General features: G+C 54.7%; 1 protein-coding gene across 1 annotated transcript in view; it reads left to right on the top strand.

Moving 5' to 3' along the window:
* NKD1 (naked cuticle homolog 1) overlaps positions 1-15,880 on the top strand; it is a gene marked incomplete at its 3' end in the record, with an annotated part of 177,766 nt that overhangs the window by 57,840 nt on the left and 104,046 nt on the right. The gene's annotated exons all lie outside the window — the stretch shown is intronic.

A 15,880-nucleotide genomic window follows, 5' to 3' on the forward strand; every position in this document is an offset into this window, starting at 1 on the left:
TTCAAGAAAACGTTCTAATAGCGACATCGACCACAGGCAATTTCTCGAGCCCTAACTAAGTGTCAGACACTCCGCTAAGCACTCTCCTCGAGCTGTGTCACTGACTCCTCTGTAAGTGGCCTCTCCCGTTATCTCCGTGTAAAAGGCCCAGGGAAGTCAGACACCTTGCTCAAGCTCACGCACAGAGGAGAGGCAAGGACGGTCGGGTAACTAAACGCATTTGATAAAAGGTGCAGATGTTGCCTCTTTAACGTGGCGGTCAGGGGCTAGCCACACCAACCGTGCTGGACCCTGACATTCTTCTCCATGGCTTGGGCTGGAGCCTGCCCCCTCCCCCCCCCACACTAGCTGTTCATCCTGAAGTCTGGCCTCTCTCTCTGTCACCGTGCCAGCGGCTGGGAGCTTTTATTCAAGTGGAATTGAGCCGAGGACTTTTGTAGCACTTCATTTACATGTATGCCAACAAGCCGAAATGTGCAGCAACCTTGGAACACTTTCAAAGGCAGGGATAATTCCTCTGAAATAGGTCTTCCGAAAGCTTTATCTTGTCCTTTCTTTTTTTGTTAATCTTGGAGCCCCTTAGCATGTCAAAGCAATTTTTCTAATGTCACATCTTCTAGACATTAGCATGAAAGGGCTTTAAGAGACAATTTGAGAAAGAATAAATGTTGAATGAGCATTTATTATAGAGTCGTTTATGCTACATTTGCATTTTGACTCTATTTCTGCCAGGCGGGCTGCAGGAGCAAGCTGATTTGAAAGTCAATGGTGTCTAAACAGGCAACTCTACGACTCTGTGACTCTGTTTACACTCAGCTGTTTCCTCCGAGCTTTAATTTATGGAGAGAGGAGATTTCATTAGGCTGATTTGTCTTGGGGAATGAGATTAAGCAGAGCCCGTGCGCCTTAACGCTGGGGCGGCATTGCCAGGGAGCGAAGGTACGAGAAGTCCATGGGGAGGCCCCATTTCTTCCTGCGTACCTCTTAAGAAATTAACGAGCAGTGTCCTGTCACCCATAGGTGGCTGTCCTTGCCCAGATGGCAGGACGGGCAGTGGTGAGGAGCTCGGCCTGTGAGCAAGGCCGTCTGGGTGGTACTGCAGCCTCTGTCACTCCTCCAGGCCGGGGACAGCGATTTTCATCTGGGTCCTTATCTGTACCGTGGCTGGAACACCTGTCCGCGTCTCGCAGGGTTGATGTGAGGGCGAAACGGTGACTAGATAGAAAGTCTCTCGTAAGAGCTCAATGAATATCAACCGGGTTTAATATTTTCTTATTGGTTTTATTTTCGGCCTGGAGAACTTGGTCAGAGTTCCAGGGAAATGACCTCGGTTTGTGCCAAGTATGGACTTTTCCATTTCTGTACGAGGAAGCAGCCCATTCTGCGGGTTCCCACCACAAGCAGGTGGATGGATGTGAGTTCTGGGGCTGATGGCATCTTAGAGATTCTGTTAGGCTCTGTGTGTGTGTGTGTGTTTGAGGGGGAGAGAGAGTGATATCAGCTCATTATGCTCTGAGACTCTCCGAAGCTTGGGTCTCCGCTCCCAGTTTTTCTCAGCCCTGGATAAAGCTCTGTTGCCCCATTTTCTTGCCAGTGCTCCTCTGTGTTTGTCAGCCCACCAGACTCTAAGCTGCTTGAGGGCAGGAGCTCGCTCTCATTCATCTTCATCCGAGTCTGACGCTCAGCTGATGCTCAGTCAAGTCCGTGACAGTTTTTCAAGCTTGGTTTTTCAAAGCCACCTTACTTGTGTTCCGAGACAGCCTTAGGCGAGGTTCAGTCTGTGCCGGCTTAGAGGGGCTGTGCTAGTTGTGGCTGCGGATAGAGGTCCGGAGCCCTGTTCCCAGGCCAGGCTCTCCCTTACTCTTGTCCCCACGTCTTTGGAACACAGGAGCAAATCCCCCGCACCGTGCCCCGCAAATTAAACTAGCTCATCCCCTTCATTTCACAGGGGGAGCTGACCCTCAGGGAGGGGCAAGCCATGGGCGGAGCTAGGCCTAGCATCCAGGCCCCGTGAGGCTGGCCTAGAGCCCTTGGCAGCGAGGCGGACCTCCTCTTAACCCTGACGCATCTCTCTTGTGGGGCTGGGTTCTTGCTGGAATAGTCCCTAAAGCCAGGTTCGAGGCCAGGTCTGCTCGGGCCCTGCTTTGCTGTCATTCGTTATCTACTGCCTGCCTCCCCCTGCTCCTGTGCTCCCAGCCTCTGAGTCTTGCCCTCCACCCAGTAGCCCCCTAACTGCCCCCTGGCCCCCCAGGGCTGATACTCAGGCCTTAAATAGATCTCTCACTCCCCTGTCCTGTTCTTGACTTTTACAAAACAATGACAGCTGTACCACTTCTTGGGCATCTACTGTGGGCTGGGCACAGCCCGAGGCCATTTTCCTGTAAGGAGGATACCACGGTCCCCTCTTGCAGGTAGATGCCCAAGGTCACACTGCTCAGGCAGTAGAGCTGACATCTGAACTCAGGTTCTGGCTGACTCTAGGGACTCCACAATTGTCACATGGCCAGCATCTCCTACCTTTCCTGTGGTCCCCGAACCTTCTGGGGGGTGGGGTATACACTGCTCGCTCCCCTCCCCTGGGCCTTCTGAGCTCTGTGTGAGGACATCACTAAGTCCCCCAACCCAGACCCACTGACTTGATCCCACACCCATTCTCTGTCATCCCCCAAAGGACCTGATCCCAGCCACCTCCCTGAGACTCTGCACATATTACGTCTATGAAACAAACTCAAGACCACAGGACGAGTGCCGTTTAATGTCCCACTGAGTCTGGCAAAGCTGGGTTCAAATCCCAGCTCTGCTACTAACCAGCTGTATGACTCTGGGCAGGTTACTTAACCTCTCTGAGCCACAATTTCCTTCTGCCTCAAATGAGAGTCATAGTAGAGAAATTGCTTCCCATCTCTGGATCTCAGTTTCTTCCTCTGGAAAATCAAGGTTGGATAATCGATGTCTAAATTTTCATTTAGCTTAGCAGGTCTCAGACTCCTGGGTGTCAAGAGTGGCATTTGCCCCTTTCCCTCACCCATCCAGAGGGGAAAACAGTTCTACCCAGGCTTCCACCCCACAAGAAAGTCTGTACCCACCTGCAGCCTGGGATGAATCTTCCTCATTGTATAGAGGAAGTAGGAGGGGCTGGTTGCCAATTAGGGGCAACTTGAAAATATAATCATGAGTTTGGGTTAGGAGGAGACTCACACACACACACACACACACACACACACACACACACACACAAGATGCTGTCTTGAAGCTCGACACACACACAGAAGAGAGAGAGAGAGAGAGAGAGAGAGAGAGAGAGAGAGAGAGAGAGAGAGAGAGAGAAAAAGCCCACTTCAAGGCCGGCTCCCCTCCCCTGGCTGGAAACCTGTGTGTGTGGGGATGAAGGGAACAGAGCAGAAGCAAAGGCTGGCCTTCTGATGGAGCATGTGGTGCCCACTTTGAACGGTGGCCTTTGTGACTTTCTTTTCAGGGCGGCCTCGGGACAATGGGGGCCAGATACACAGGGGAGGACAATGACAGGGACATTGTTGCCGCTTTGCATTCCCTTTGAAGTGGCTCTGCCCTGGCCCCCCGCCGCTCCAAAAAGAATGCTTTTGTTGCCCGCTCCGAGCCCGCTCCAAAGATGCTGTAAGATGTAGTGAAAGTAACCAGAGGGCGTCTGCTCGATCAAAAAAAAATTAAAGATAAGAAACAAATCCAGCTGGCCACGTGGGGACTAGCGGTGGCTTTGAACCCTGAGAGAAGGGACATTGTGATCCAACCCTTTCTCTCCCCAGGGCAAGTGACTGGTATTGGGGGGCGGGCAGTCTCTATGGGAGCAGAGGCACGGTGGGTGGGAGCTGGGGGCCAGGGAGGATCCTTAGCTTATAAAATCTCCAAAGCTGGTGCTTGGGCAGAAAAATGCTGGAGGCAAAACCAAAATAACAGTGCTGATCACTGAGTTTGGCATGTGCCAGGCACGGGGCTAAGTGCTTGCTTTGTTGCCTGTATGATTACCTTCGAAACGCTTCACTGTGAATCATGTGATGAATGTGTGTTCACAAGATATCTCCACGTTCTGGAGGTGGAGGTTAGCATCAGAACGACCTAAATTGGCGTCTACACCACTGGGCTCAGGGTGGCGGGGAGCAGGCGGACCACTGCCAGGTTCAGGGGGAGCCACGGTGCCGTTCGTACTGAGGTTTAATCATGGTACCTCGCAGAGTTGTGCAGTGTGCAACCTATGCCAGCGATGGTTAACAAACAGATGAAGGGTCCTCACTAGAAATCTGCACCTTCAAATATGATCAGAATCGACATCGAGAGTTTGCTTATTAGCATGAGAGTTCATAAAAGTAGTTTTTTTTCCCCATTGGTGATGTGGACGGAATTCGAGACAAGAGGCCGTTTGGCGAGGTTGGTCAGGCCCCACCACCTGGGAGAGGCGACGTGCAGGGACCCAGGACGCCCAGCAGTCCACCATCAGCTCCGTGTGTGGCTCATCGCACGTGCTCAATAATTCTTATAACGATCCCCGTTCTATTGCTGAGGCTCAGGGAGGTGGAATAACTCGCCCGAGCGCACACCGCCGGTGAACGGCGCTGCCAGATTTGGGGGTGCTCTCGGACTCTCAAGCCCTGGCTTGTCCTGACCCTCTTTCAGTAACTCGGTCAGATCATAACTTCATGAGCCATCCCCTCAGGCCACGGGTGCCAAGGCCCCCTGCTCAATAGACGGCAGGTGCCCTGACCGCCAGCCCTGCGTGTGTCAGACATTATGGGTCTGCGCTGAGTGATAGGGGAGCGCTTCACGCCGGCCATCCTGTGGGTCCCTCGTCATTTCTGAGCCTCGCTTATCGGTGCTGTCGAGGACCCGCACCTGACTCTTCTTCGAGGGACTCCTGGGGGGAGTGCAGCTCTCCTTGTCTACACTGCAGAGAGTCTGAGCTGCCTGGAAGTTAACGCACCCCACGAGCACAGGGGTATCAAAGCTCCTTTGCGCCCACAGAGCCCCCTGTGGGGTCTAGTTGACGCTGCCCTCTGTGGGGGCTTTGCCTGAGGTCACGCCTTACTTGGTCCTGCCCTGCCCCACCCTGTTCCCCCAACTCCCTCGCTCCTCCCCTCCCCATCTCCCCTGGGAGCACGTCACATGCTTCCGATCCCTCCTCAGGGGCCTCTCTTGGGGATGCTGACCTGAGACGGCTGCACCCACCGAGAGCTCACTGGCAGGAGAAGGCTCGGCACGAAGCTCGGCTTCATCCGACGTGGGAACCAACTCACCAGAATGCGGCTTTGCCCCGGGGACGAGAATGTACCGCGCGTGCTTGGGGGCGTGGTGGGAAGCCATGCGCTCTGCTCTGAGGGACAGCTGGGGGCACCTTCCCTATCCCCTCACCGATCTTCTTAGGGGACTCCTGCTAGCGAGTGGCTGAGGCAGGGCCTGAACCCGGGTCTTTTGTCACAAGTCTATGGCTTAAAGACAAATATCGTGCCCCTGCCCCGCCCCATGACCACCCACAGCCCACTTCGTCTGCAGGCCCTGTGCTTGGGACATTTCCAGGTACCTCATCTTCTGAATTCCTTCCCACTGCTCCACAGGTGACCAGTGGGCTGAGAGAGGCACAGAGGCCACATTGGGGACAGAGACTGTGAGCTGGCAGGAAGGGTGAGAGGACCTGACAGCCCAAGGAGGACCCCGAAGGTCAGGGCTTTTCTGTCCGTCTGTCTGTCCGCCAGTGTCTCCGGGTAACCAGCCCCTTTGATTCCCTGACAACCTTGGCCACTCCGGCCTGCTGGCCTCTCGGATAGGCATCAGTCCCCGGGCTGCCTCTTCACAGCTCTGGGGGGACCTGAGGCGTCCTCAGTGGCTGTCACAGCCAAAGGCCTGGCTATCCTCAGGTTCTGGGCTCTCGGTGGCCTGCAGGGTGGCACGGGTGGGCGGCTGTGCCCACATTTCTCCTCTCTAGGGTGGCTCTCCTGTTCTCGGCTTCCTCCTGGCACACTTGGGGGCTATAGCCCAGTGCCTGAGTGGCCTACCCGGTCGAGGCTCCCCACCGGGCAGAGCAAGGGCCTGAGAGAGACCCTCATCTGCTGGATCCAGGGTGTGCAACGTGCTGAGCAATGTGCCAGGTGCTGAGAGACGCAGGGCCAGCTCCCTGCACTCCGGAGCACCCCCAAGCAGCCAGGAGCAACTGGATGCCAGTAGCCGACGGGCTGAGTCAGACTGGCAAGAACTCAGCAGAGGGACAGGAAGCCTGTTCTCAGGAGGCCAGGAGGGCTTCCTGGAGGAGGGGGCATGAACCTGGCCTTGCGTTTGTTCCGCCTATTTCCCACCACCCTGCGAGGGGGATCTTGTCCTTCGTCCACTCTGGATGAGAATACCGAGGCACAGAGAGGTCGCAGAGCCACACGGCCGGTGACCGGTAGGGCCCAGGTTGGAGCTGTCAGTCTGCGGGGGTCACACAGACCAGGCAAGGAAGTACATCGCTGTCATTCAAGGCCCCGTGTTCTCTAGTGGGAGGGAAGTACCTGTGGGCTTAGGATGAGGACGGCCGGAGGTGGGGAGGGCTTCACAAAGGAGGCAGCTTTTGAGGTGGGCTCTTGTAGGATGAGGAGGAGTTTGTCCAGGGCGGGAGAGGGCATTCCAGGCAGAGGGCACCGGCGCTAAAGCATGGAGGGGAGAGAGGTGAGCGAGAGCTCCAGCAGGCAGGAGCTGTGAGTGGCGAGTGGCCCGGATGCGGCTGGGACTGGGGCCGGAGGGAGACAGAGCTGGGAATCAAGGCAGCACATCGTGGATGCTCGAACATTGATTATTGGATGGATGAATGAATGAATGAATGAATGAATGCAACCATTGGCCTTTCGTGTATAGTAGGAGTTCAATAAATATTTGTCAAGCAAACGAAGGACGGAAAAAACTGTCTCCCTTGCCAGGCACAGTGCTCGGCACGCAGCGGGCACTCAATAACTACTTGCTGAATTAACGATTGAATTAATGAAGTGGTGATGGAATGGAATTAGCTGGGGCGGAGGACTGCCACGCTCACAGCGCGGACAGGCTGTGACAGTGCCATTCAATCCGCGCCACCCCAGCCCCCACTGGGGCGCGCTCTAACGCGGAGCAGATGGCGGGGTGGCGGCAGCCGGGCCTGAGCAGGGCCCCTCCCGCCGGCGGCCGCGGGCGCTTTGAAGTGAGCCGCTGCCGGGCGCTCCGGCCGCCTGGCCGTCCCTGCCGCCAGGCCGTCGGTCCGGGGCTGGCGGCGGGGCTGGCGGCGCGTGTTTATCCAGGTGCTGGCTGGGGGCTGGGCGCGGGGATCCTCTTTCCTCCCGGCCCATCTGGGACTTCAAAGCGCAGCGCAGGCTCAGAGGAGGCCTCGGGATGGGGAGCGGGCGGCGCGCTGGCATCCTGCTCTCAGCCGGTCCCGGGTCCCAGGCCGCCGGTGGGGTGCCCCCTCGGACTGCCGCCCCCGCCCCAACCCCGGAGAGCGCTTTATCGAGCGCCCACTGGGTGCCAGGCGTCGCGCTCCGCAGCTCTCGTGCGTACGATCGACCTCCTGACCCTTTCCTACATCTACAGCCAGGCGATGCAGCGCTCCCATTTTACAGTGAGGAAACAGGCCCAGAAAGGTGGAGGCCTTGCCGGACGCCTCCGGGGACCCCCCTCCCCCCGCCCCTGCCTCCAGGGCCTCTCTGCAGCCTTGCCTTTAGGGGCAAGCCCCCTTTCGGCTCTGCGTGGCTGCAGCGTCTTGGGCACCTACTATGTGCCAGGTGTGTGGCTGGCAATTGGCTCCAGAGTGCTCTCTCTGCCCCTCAGATTCTACTCCACTTCCGCCAGCGAACCCTCTCAGGTGGCCCCGGCTCTGGGCTCGCTCCGGCAGCAGAGCAGCCAACAGAGTTTGGTTATCTTCACCTTCCATACATCTCATCTTGCTACCCAGGCACCAGCGACCCTGGCGTCGCAGGGGACAGCGCTGGTCATACACTCTCAGGCCCTTCCCAGGCCTGCAGACGGAATCTGTATTTTAAAAGATCCCCAGCACATTAAAGTCCGAGGAGCACTGGACTATCAAGGACGTTTTGGCTAAAAGTCTGCTCTTGTCACTGTGTGGGAACCTGTCTTTGGGAAGCTGTACCTCCCTTATCAGCTCCTCCAGGCGAGAGCTGAACGGTCTCAGTCAGACCAGAAGGGTTTCCGGGGTGGTGGCCGTGCCTCCCCCAGCAGAGTGGGCTCTCCCCAAGGATAGGTGTTGGTCCTCGCCAGCAAACTGGGATCTTAGCAGAAGCAGAGATGGCTCTTGGTCCAAGCCCAGGAGGTTGCTAAAGCTTGCGATGCCTCCCCCATCTGACTGTCTTCAAGGTCCCCTATGAAACTTGGCTCTCTCTGGGGTCAGAAGCCACCTGCAAGGAGACGTGTCTGGTGCCTGTGCTCTCCCCGAGGATGGAGAAGTCCAGGGTGGAGGCGTGCCCTCACCCCCGGGACCCTCAGGACCCCTTCCTGGCCCAGGGTGTGCCCCTTAGAGGGTCCTGAGCGGTCGGGGTGGGGTAGGAGGCAGACGCCACAGTGGGACCATGTGTGCTGCCTGACACCAGGCTTCTGGGCAAACATTTGTCCTTGTGTGTCACCAAGGGACCATTCAGGCGGCAGTCAGCCCATGGGCCGGTGCAGGAGTGAGCCTGTTGGCAGCAGGAGGGTATTTTTAGAGCTTTGACTGACAGCCCTTTATTAAGCTGTCGCTGCCTCTGCCTTGGCCCCTAGCCCCTTCTGGCCCGGACGAAAAGGAGAGCACAGTGTCGTTTTGTTAAGAAGAGGGTCCTGGCAGCCCCTCCTCGGTCCCTCGCCGACTGGACAGGTTACTCCTCGCTGCGTCTGGGGTCCCGGCATCCCTGCTGGTCCTCCAGGCCTGACCCTTCACACATCTGGCGGTGATAAATGGCTCCAGCATCGCTGCCATCACCTCGCACCCTCTGATCCTGCTCACTTTGTTCTCCCTTTAAAGCCGGTGGGCGGGTGTGTGGGGGGCTCTCGCTCTTCTTCCCCTTCTGTGCCGGCCGTCTCCGGGATGCTCGGAGGCCTGCGCTCTGATACCACTTGAAAGGGACCGCGACACTCAGTTATCTGGTCTGGGAAGTCTGGCCGTGAGTTGTCTGTGCTGACTGGTGGAGTGTGTTGCCTGAGTGTGGATGTGTGTGTGTGTGTGTGTGTGTGTGTGCGCGCGCGCGCACACGAGGACCACGTGCATGGCTGGGTGTGCTCTGTGCGTGTGTAGGTTTGGGAATGTGTTCGTATGCGTGCCTTTTAATTACTGTAGCTTTATAATTTATTTTGATCTCTAGTAGGGCAAGACCGCCCATAACCATCCCACACAAACATCCTCTGTTCTTTTAAAATTTTTTTCTCGATGACCTTGTAGTTCCGCTCTTAGGAATGGAATATGCCCCGCAAGTTTGTGCATAAATGTGGATCAAAGGACGAGTACCAGAATGTCACTTGTCATGTCGCCAAGCCGGAACCTCCCCGATGCCTGTGACAGCGGAATGGGTAACCGTATGCTGAGAGGGCCGGACACTGGGATTCTACACGGCAGCGGGAAGCACAGTCGACGACTCAGGCAGCAGTGTGGACGAATTGCACAGTCGCGACGTTGCTTGAAAGAAGCCAGACACAAAATAACTACATAGGTTGTGATTCCATGTATAGAAAACTAACAAACAGGCAAAACGAGTTGAGTAAGGTAGAGGCGAGCAGGGTGGTGTACCCTGAAAGGTGTTCGTGACTACAGTGGGGCACAGCGGGGCTTCCGGGGGGAGATTCTGTTCTTCGATCTGTGTCTTGGAGACCCGGGTGTGTTCACCTTGTAAAACTTCATGGAGCCGAACCGGCTAAGTCGTGCGCTTTTCCGAGCATCTGATTTTCTTACGTTACAGTTGTTCGTGGGGGTTTTAGAGCCCACTTATGGAGCTCAATGACAAGTGCGGTCGGGGGCTCGGTTGGAATTGCCTTATCATATAGAAAAACCTGGGGGGATTTTCCCTGTCTACCCCTTTGGTTCTCTCCTCCATGGACACGGCACATCTTTACTATTCGGGTTGTTTTCTTCTGCTCTTAGAGTTTTATAGCTTTCTCCAGAGTCTTGTGGGTTTCCGGTCGAGTTTATTCCAAGGTGCCCTGTGTGTTGTTGGTATTGTCAAGGGGATTTTTTTCCCCTCTTATGTTTTCAAATCTTTTTTTTTTATTGTGGTAAAAATATACATAACAAAATTTACCATTTTCACCATTTTAAAGTGTACCATTCAACAGGATTAAGGCTATTCACGCTGCTGTGTAGCCATCCACAGTCAGCGCATTGTCTTCCTTCCAAACTGAAACACCGTCCCCAGTAAACACTGTCCCCTGTCCCTGCCCCCCCCACCCCCGCCCCTGGAAGCAACCATTCTGTTTTCCATCTCTATGATTTTACCTATGATAGGGACCTCGTAGAAGCAGAATCAGACAATATTTGTCCTTTCGTGACTGGCTTTTTTTCACTCAGCACAAAGTGTTCAGGATTCACTCACGTCGTCGCAGGCGTCAGAATCCCCTTCCTTCTTAGAGCTACTGTGTGGATGGACCGCGTTTCGTTCATCCATCCGTCGGTGGGTGTTTGGGTTGCTTCAACCTTTCGGCCATGGTGCACGATGCTGCTGTGAACATCACTGCCCAAACAGCGGTCGGCATCTCTGCTCTCCATTCTTTTGGGTATACACCCTGGGGGAGTGGCTGGGTCATATGCTAATTCTGTGATTTCCCCAGTAGCTGGGCCACTTCACTTCAAATTAGTTTGGCTGGTGTGTCAGAAAGCTGGCGGGCTTCTGAAAATGGATCTTGCAGTTGTGTGCACATACCTGAGTGCGCATGCCCACTGTGTGTGTGTAGCAGTCGCACTAACAAGAGCATGACCCTTAGATAACAGAGCACTGCTGGCTGCCCACGCTAGAGTCTGCAGGTGGGGTGGGCTCTCATCATGGGAGGCAGCAGCTCAGCACTGTCTTTCTAAGATGATTGCCTGTGACTACAGGGACACAGGCTTCTTTGGCCGTGTCCAGTGAGACAGAGCAAGCTCCTCCCCAAGAATGGACGAGGGCTCTCTTCCTTTGTAAGCAAGTGACTTCAGGAGCCCAAGGCAGGCCTTGAAGGAAGTCACAAGTGCAGGCCACTAGAAGCGGTGCGCGCACAAGCCAGAGGTGGGGACCAGTGACACAGAAGGTGAAAGGCACCAGGGGCCCCGCAGACTGCCAGGGTCCTGCTCTCCGTCTGCACGCTCGGGCTGGCTGCTTGCACGTGCAGAGGGTGGCAGCCACAGCTCCTGGGTCCCCTCCAAATGGGACAATATCTGGCCCTTGAGAGGGACTCTCTCTTCTCGTACGTCTTGTTTGGTCAGTGAGGCCATTTCCCATGAGAGCCCCCACCCACTCTCCCTCAGGCCCCACCAGCCTGAACTGCATCTCAGATGAATCCCGGGATCAAGGGGAAGAAGCACCCCACGGCTGGTCAGACAGACCTGACGCATTTCGGAGAACACCTCCCCTGGGCTCGTGGTGACACGGGGGGCAGCGTGGGCGCCCATTGAGTTGGAGGTGGGAAGCAAGGCTGAGACTCCAAGCCTGTCCTTGCAGACGTCCTGTCCTGACCTCCAGGCCCGCAAGTGCTCGTTGGGGAAGAGAGCGCACAGGGGTGTGCACGTGGGGTCACAGCCGGGGATCACTTCCTGCGGGAAGAGGGAGCTGGCCTTACAGGAAGGAGAGAGGGGCATGTTCCTAGACTGTGGGGAGATGCACGGGAAAGGGTGTGACTGGAACGAGCCGAGGCAGCCCCCTGCCCGGCAGACCGAACGCTGGTGGCTCCAGGTGTGTCTTTCGACTGTAAACGGAGAAGCTGGCCATGCAGCTCGAGTCGGAATCCAGAGATTCTTCCGTTCATTCAACAGATACGTTTTGAGCTCCTCCTCTGTGCCAGTCCCTGTGCCAAGCCGCACACACACACACCCGAGCCAGGCCTGGGAGCCTCGGAGGGAGATCCGGAGAAGCCAGGTGCTGCCCTGCCAACGAGTGAGCCAGAAGATCAGCGACAGCCTGGGTAGATTGCCACGGGCCCTGCACCCTGCGCTGGCCTTCGGGGCATAGAAGATACGACAGCTGCTTCACTTCCCCCTTCCAGGTCCCACACGTAAGGTCCGTTTTGGCCAGCGCTAGCTCAGAGCCGGACGGAAATTCTGAGACAACATGGTTCCAACTTAGACGCGTGGACGCAGTGCCCGGGCATCGCTGATGCTGCGGGCGGAGCCAGGGTGCAGACTTGTCCGTCTCGTGTCTGAGCCCACAGAGTGGGACTTTCACCTGGTCAGTCAGAGTGGGTGGGTAGGGAGCTGGTGCAGGTGCGGAGTCCCACTGCAAACGTGACTTTGGGGTCGTCCGTACGTGTAAGCGGTGAAGGGAGCTGGTGCAGCGTTCGCGAGCGGTGGAGACTAGCAAACCGAAGCACACGTGGCCCATCTAAAGGGGGTGCCCCCTCCTAGCTCCAGCCAGCATGCAGGAATGTGGGCCTGGCGTAACCAGATAATCTGATTTTTTTTTCGCCATAAGCTGGAGATAATAAATTTGGAGTGTGCGTGTGTGAGCGTGTGTACAATCTTCCAATCTGAATATTTTAGACATCAATGTGCAAGTCAAACACAATCTGGCTAGGGACTGGATTTGGCCTCTGGGCTCCTAGTTTGTCGCCTTTGACCCCGGTGACTTCTAAGGGTCTTTCCTATTCTCGGAGATTCTCTCCAATGTTCTGGCTTAGCTCCCAAGCTGTGGCTGAAGGCTCCCCCCGTGTCTCAGGAGACTGGGGGGCTGCAGCCCCCATGGCAGGATGGTCACAGGCCTGTGTCCCTCCCTCCCTTCTCTGTGACTTCACCCACATCTCGTCCTGACCAGACTCAGCCCGACAGAAAGGCGCGATGGGTTCGAGGTGAGGACTGCGTTTTCCATGTCCACTCCTTGGGCTTCTAGAGCCCCCTGTCTCGCATCTGCCAGCTACGTGAGCGCCTTTTCCTCTCGAACTAAAGAAGACGGGTTTTATCTTCTGATAGTAAAACACTTCATGTTTATATCTGCATCTTCACAAATACTGAAGTGTCCTCATGGAAACTTTGTCGACGTGCTTTTTCTGTTTTATTGTTTGGCCATCCCCACCTTCTCTCCTGCATCCGCCTCCCGAGCCATGCTTGTGAGCTGGTAGCACCCTCTCCATCCCTCCCCATTCTCCTGTCTGCAGCACACACGCACACGGAGACACGGCACACGTGTCCTGTCAGAGGGTCTTCTCAGCTGTTGTGTATAAAACCAAACTGCGGCGTTCCAGACACGCTTCTCTGCCTTTCGCTTTTCTCTGAGTCGCTGTGGAAAGCCTGGGTCTAGCTCTAGTTCATTCTTCCTACAGGCTGAGCAGCAGTCTAGGGGATGCGATGCCATCAGTGAGTCGCTTCCCACCGCTGGGCACTCAGCCCGCGGATTAATTAAGGCGAGCGAGGCCATGCTGTGGCCACGAGGAAGCCCTAAAATTGGAGCATCTTAACACAACCAGGGTTTACTTGTTCCTGGCCCAGCGCTGTGTAGCTGGGTGGCCCTCGGTGCTGTTCTCCAGATAAGGATTCAGCATCGGGCTCCTTCCGGCTCCATCGAGGCGAAGACAGGAAGAGGGGTCACGCAGTGGGCTCGATGGCCACACATCACTTCTACCCCAAGCCCGTTAGCCAGAACCCAGTCACGTGGTCCCAACCGAGCTGTGAGGGAAACAAAGTCTTCCCTGTGTGCCAGTCTCTGCCACAATTTGTTTTGAGGTTTTTTTTTTCCATTATGAATAATAATTCAGTACATATCTTTTATCATCTGTCCTTAAGATATGGCAGTTTAATTTCTATTAGGTAGATTTCCAAGGTTAGGATTGCTGGGTCAGAGGAAGTAGATACGGATTTTTAAACCTAAAATTGTAATGTAGCTCCTGAAGTTTTAATTGGTATTGCCAGATTTCCTCTTAAAAAGACTCGTAATAATTTACATTTTCAGCAACCACATATGAATGTAGCCTTTCCCTGAATCCCCGCCAGCAATTGCATTATTGTTCTTTTAAATTTTTCCTCTGTGATACTTCATCGTCAGTTTAATTTGCAATTCCCTGACCACTAATGAGTGCAAGCATCTTTTCATTTGTTTGTGGCCATTTGCCTTCATTCTTTCGTGAATTGCCCATTCAAGTCCTTTGCCATAATTTCTTTTGGGTTGTTTGCCCTTTTCTCTCCAATTTGTAAGAGCCCTTTGTATAATATACATGGTAACCCTTTGTCCCCTGCATTGCAAATATTTTTCCCAAATTTATTATTTATCTCGTTAATTTGCTTGCGGTGTCTTTCATCTTACCAAATATTAACATTTTCATGGAGTCGAGTCTTTTAAATTTCTGTATTATGGGTTTCTCCTCTTGGCAGGTATCTTCGTACTCGGGTCCCTGAAAGAGCTGCTTTCTCGTCATGGGCTCTGAACTGGAAGAGGCTCATCCCTCCTCTCTCCCGGGTATTTGCAGCCGCCCTGCTGCCCCGGCCGCGTGAGGACCGAGGGCCCAGACCTGATTCGTACACTACTTTCTAGGCCTTTGGTAGCTGAGCCATCTGGGTCACACGGAGGCCCAGGGAGGCAGTGTGGCCCTGGAGGGGCCCTGGGCTCGGAATCTGAGAGCCTGACCACCAGAACCGGTTTCGAGTTATCTCTGTGACCTCCGTCGAATCGCTTGGCCTCCTTGGCCCTCGATTGCCCCACCTGCAACATGGGGCACAACCCTCGCCCTGCTCACCTCCTAGGGTACCAGGATCTCAGCGGATAAAATGGTGTCCAGGCATTCCGCAGGCTTTGAAACACTGCAGAGATACTCAGATGCAGCAATAATGTGACAGCTGACAATTTCTGCGTCTGGACAATGAGTGACTTTATACTTATCATCTCACTTAATCCTCAGCAATCCTAAAACATAGGCATCGTTACCCTCTTCTTAGAAATAAAGAAACAGGCACAGAACGGATAAACTACGTGCCAAGGTTGCACAGCAAATAAATTGCAAAGCAAAGATTCCAGAATTTCAGTCATCTCTGACCTCTGTGTACGTGTGCATGTGTGTGCGCCTATGTGTCTGTTATAGGCTGCTTAGAAGAACTTTACGGTATTTTAGAGAGAGATTATGCGAAGCTTCGATTTGAAAAGCGTGGGAAATTTTGTAAAACACGCTAGTGTTTCCTGAGAGGGCCACCTTCCTGTCATTCCAGGTTATTAAAAACTGTCCAAGTGGACAGGGGTGGCCTCCAAGCAAGATTGGGGACAGGAATGGCACACAAGGCCTCTGATATAAAATTGTCCCAGGAGGAAGGGGGCAGGACCAGGGGCTGGCACCGAGAGCCACTAAGGTACCAAGAGTCTTATGGGGCTCATGGGGCTGAGGTGGCACTGAGGGGCTGCAGTGGTGGCAAGGGCTCGGCCAGGCTCACAGGGGGCTGTGGCCTAAATACCTGATGAGTGAGAGTCAGGTTCGCGTGAGATGCGGCTGCCTGCTTCCACAGACTCCAATTCCTTATGTTGCAATGACAGCACACACTCAGTTCACACCAGTATAAATGAAAATGGGGAATTTACCGCCACTCCTATAATTAAAAGTTTGTGGAAGTGTTTTGCTTCAGGTGTGGCTGAGTTCAATTGCTTATAGGATGTCATCAGGTCTCCCTCTCTCTCTCTTTCTCTGGCATCCTCCATCTTTTTAAAATACTTTCTTCAATTTGGCCTTATTCTCAAGCATACTCTCCCCATGAGATGGTGTGCATGATCCCAGGCTC

Source organism: Pteropus alecto, unplaced genomic scaffold, assembly GCF_000325575.1.
Source record: "Pteropus alecto unplaced genomic scaffold, ASM32557v1 scaffold123, whole genome shotgun sequence".
NCBI lineage: Eukaryota > Metazoa > Chordata > Mammalia > Chiroptera > Pteropodidae > Pteropus > Pteropus alecto.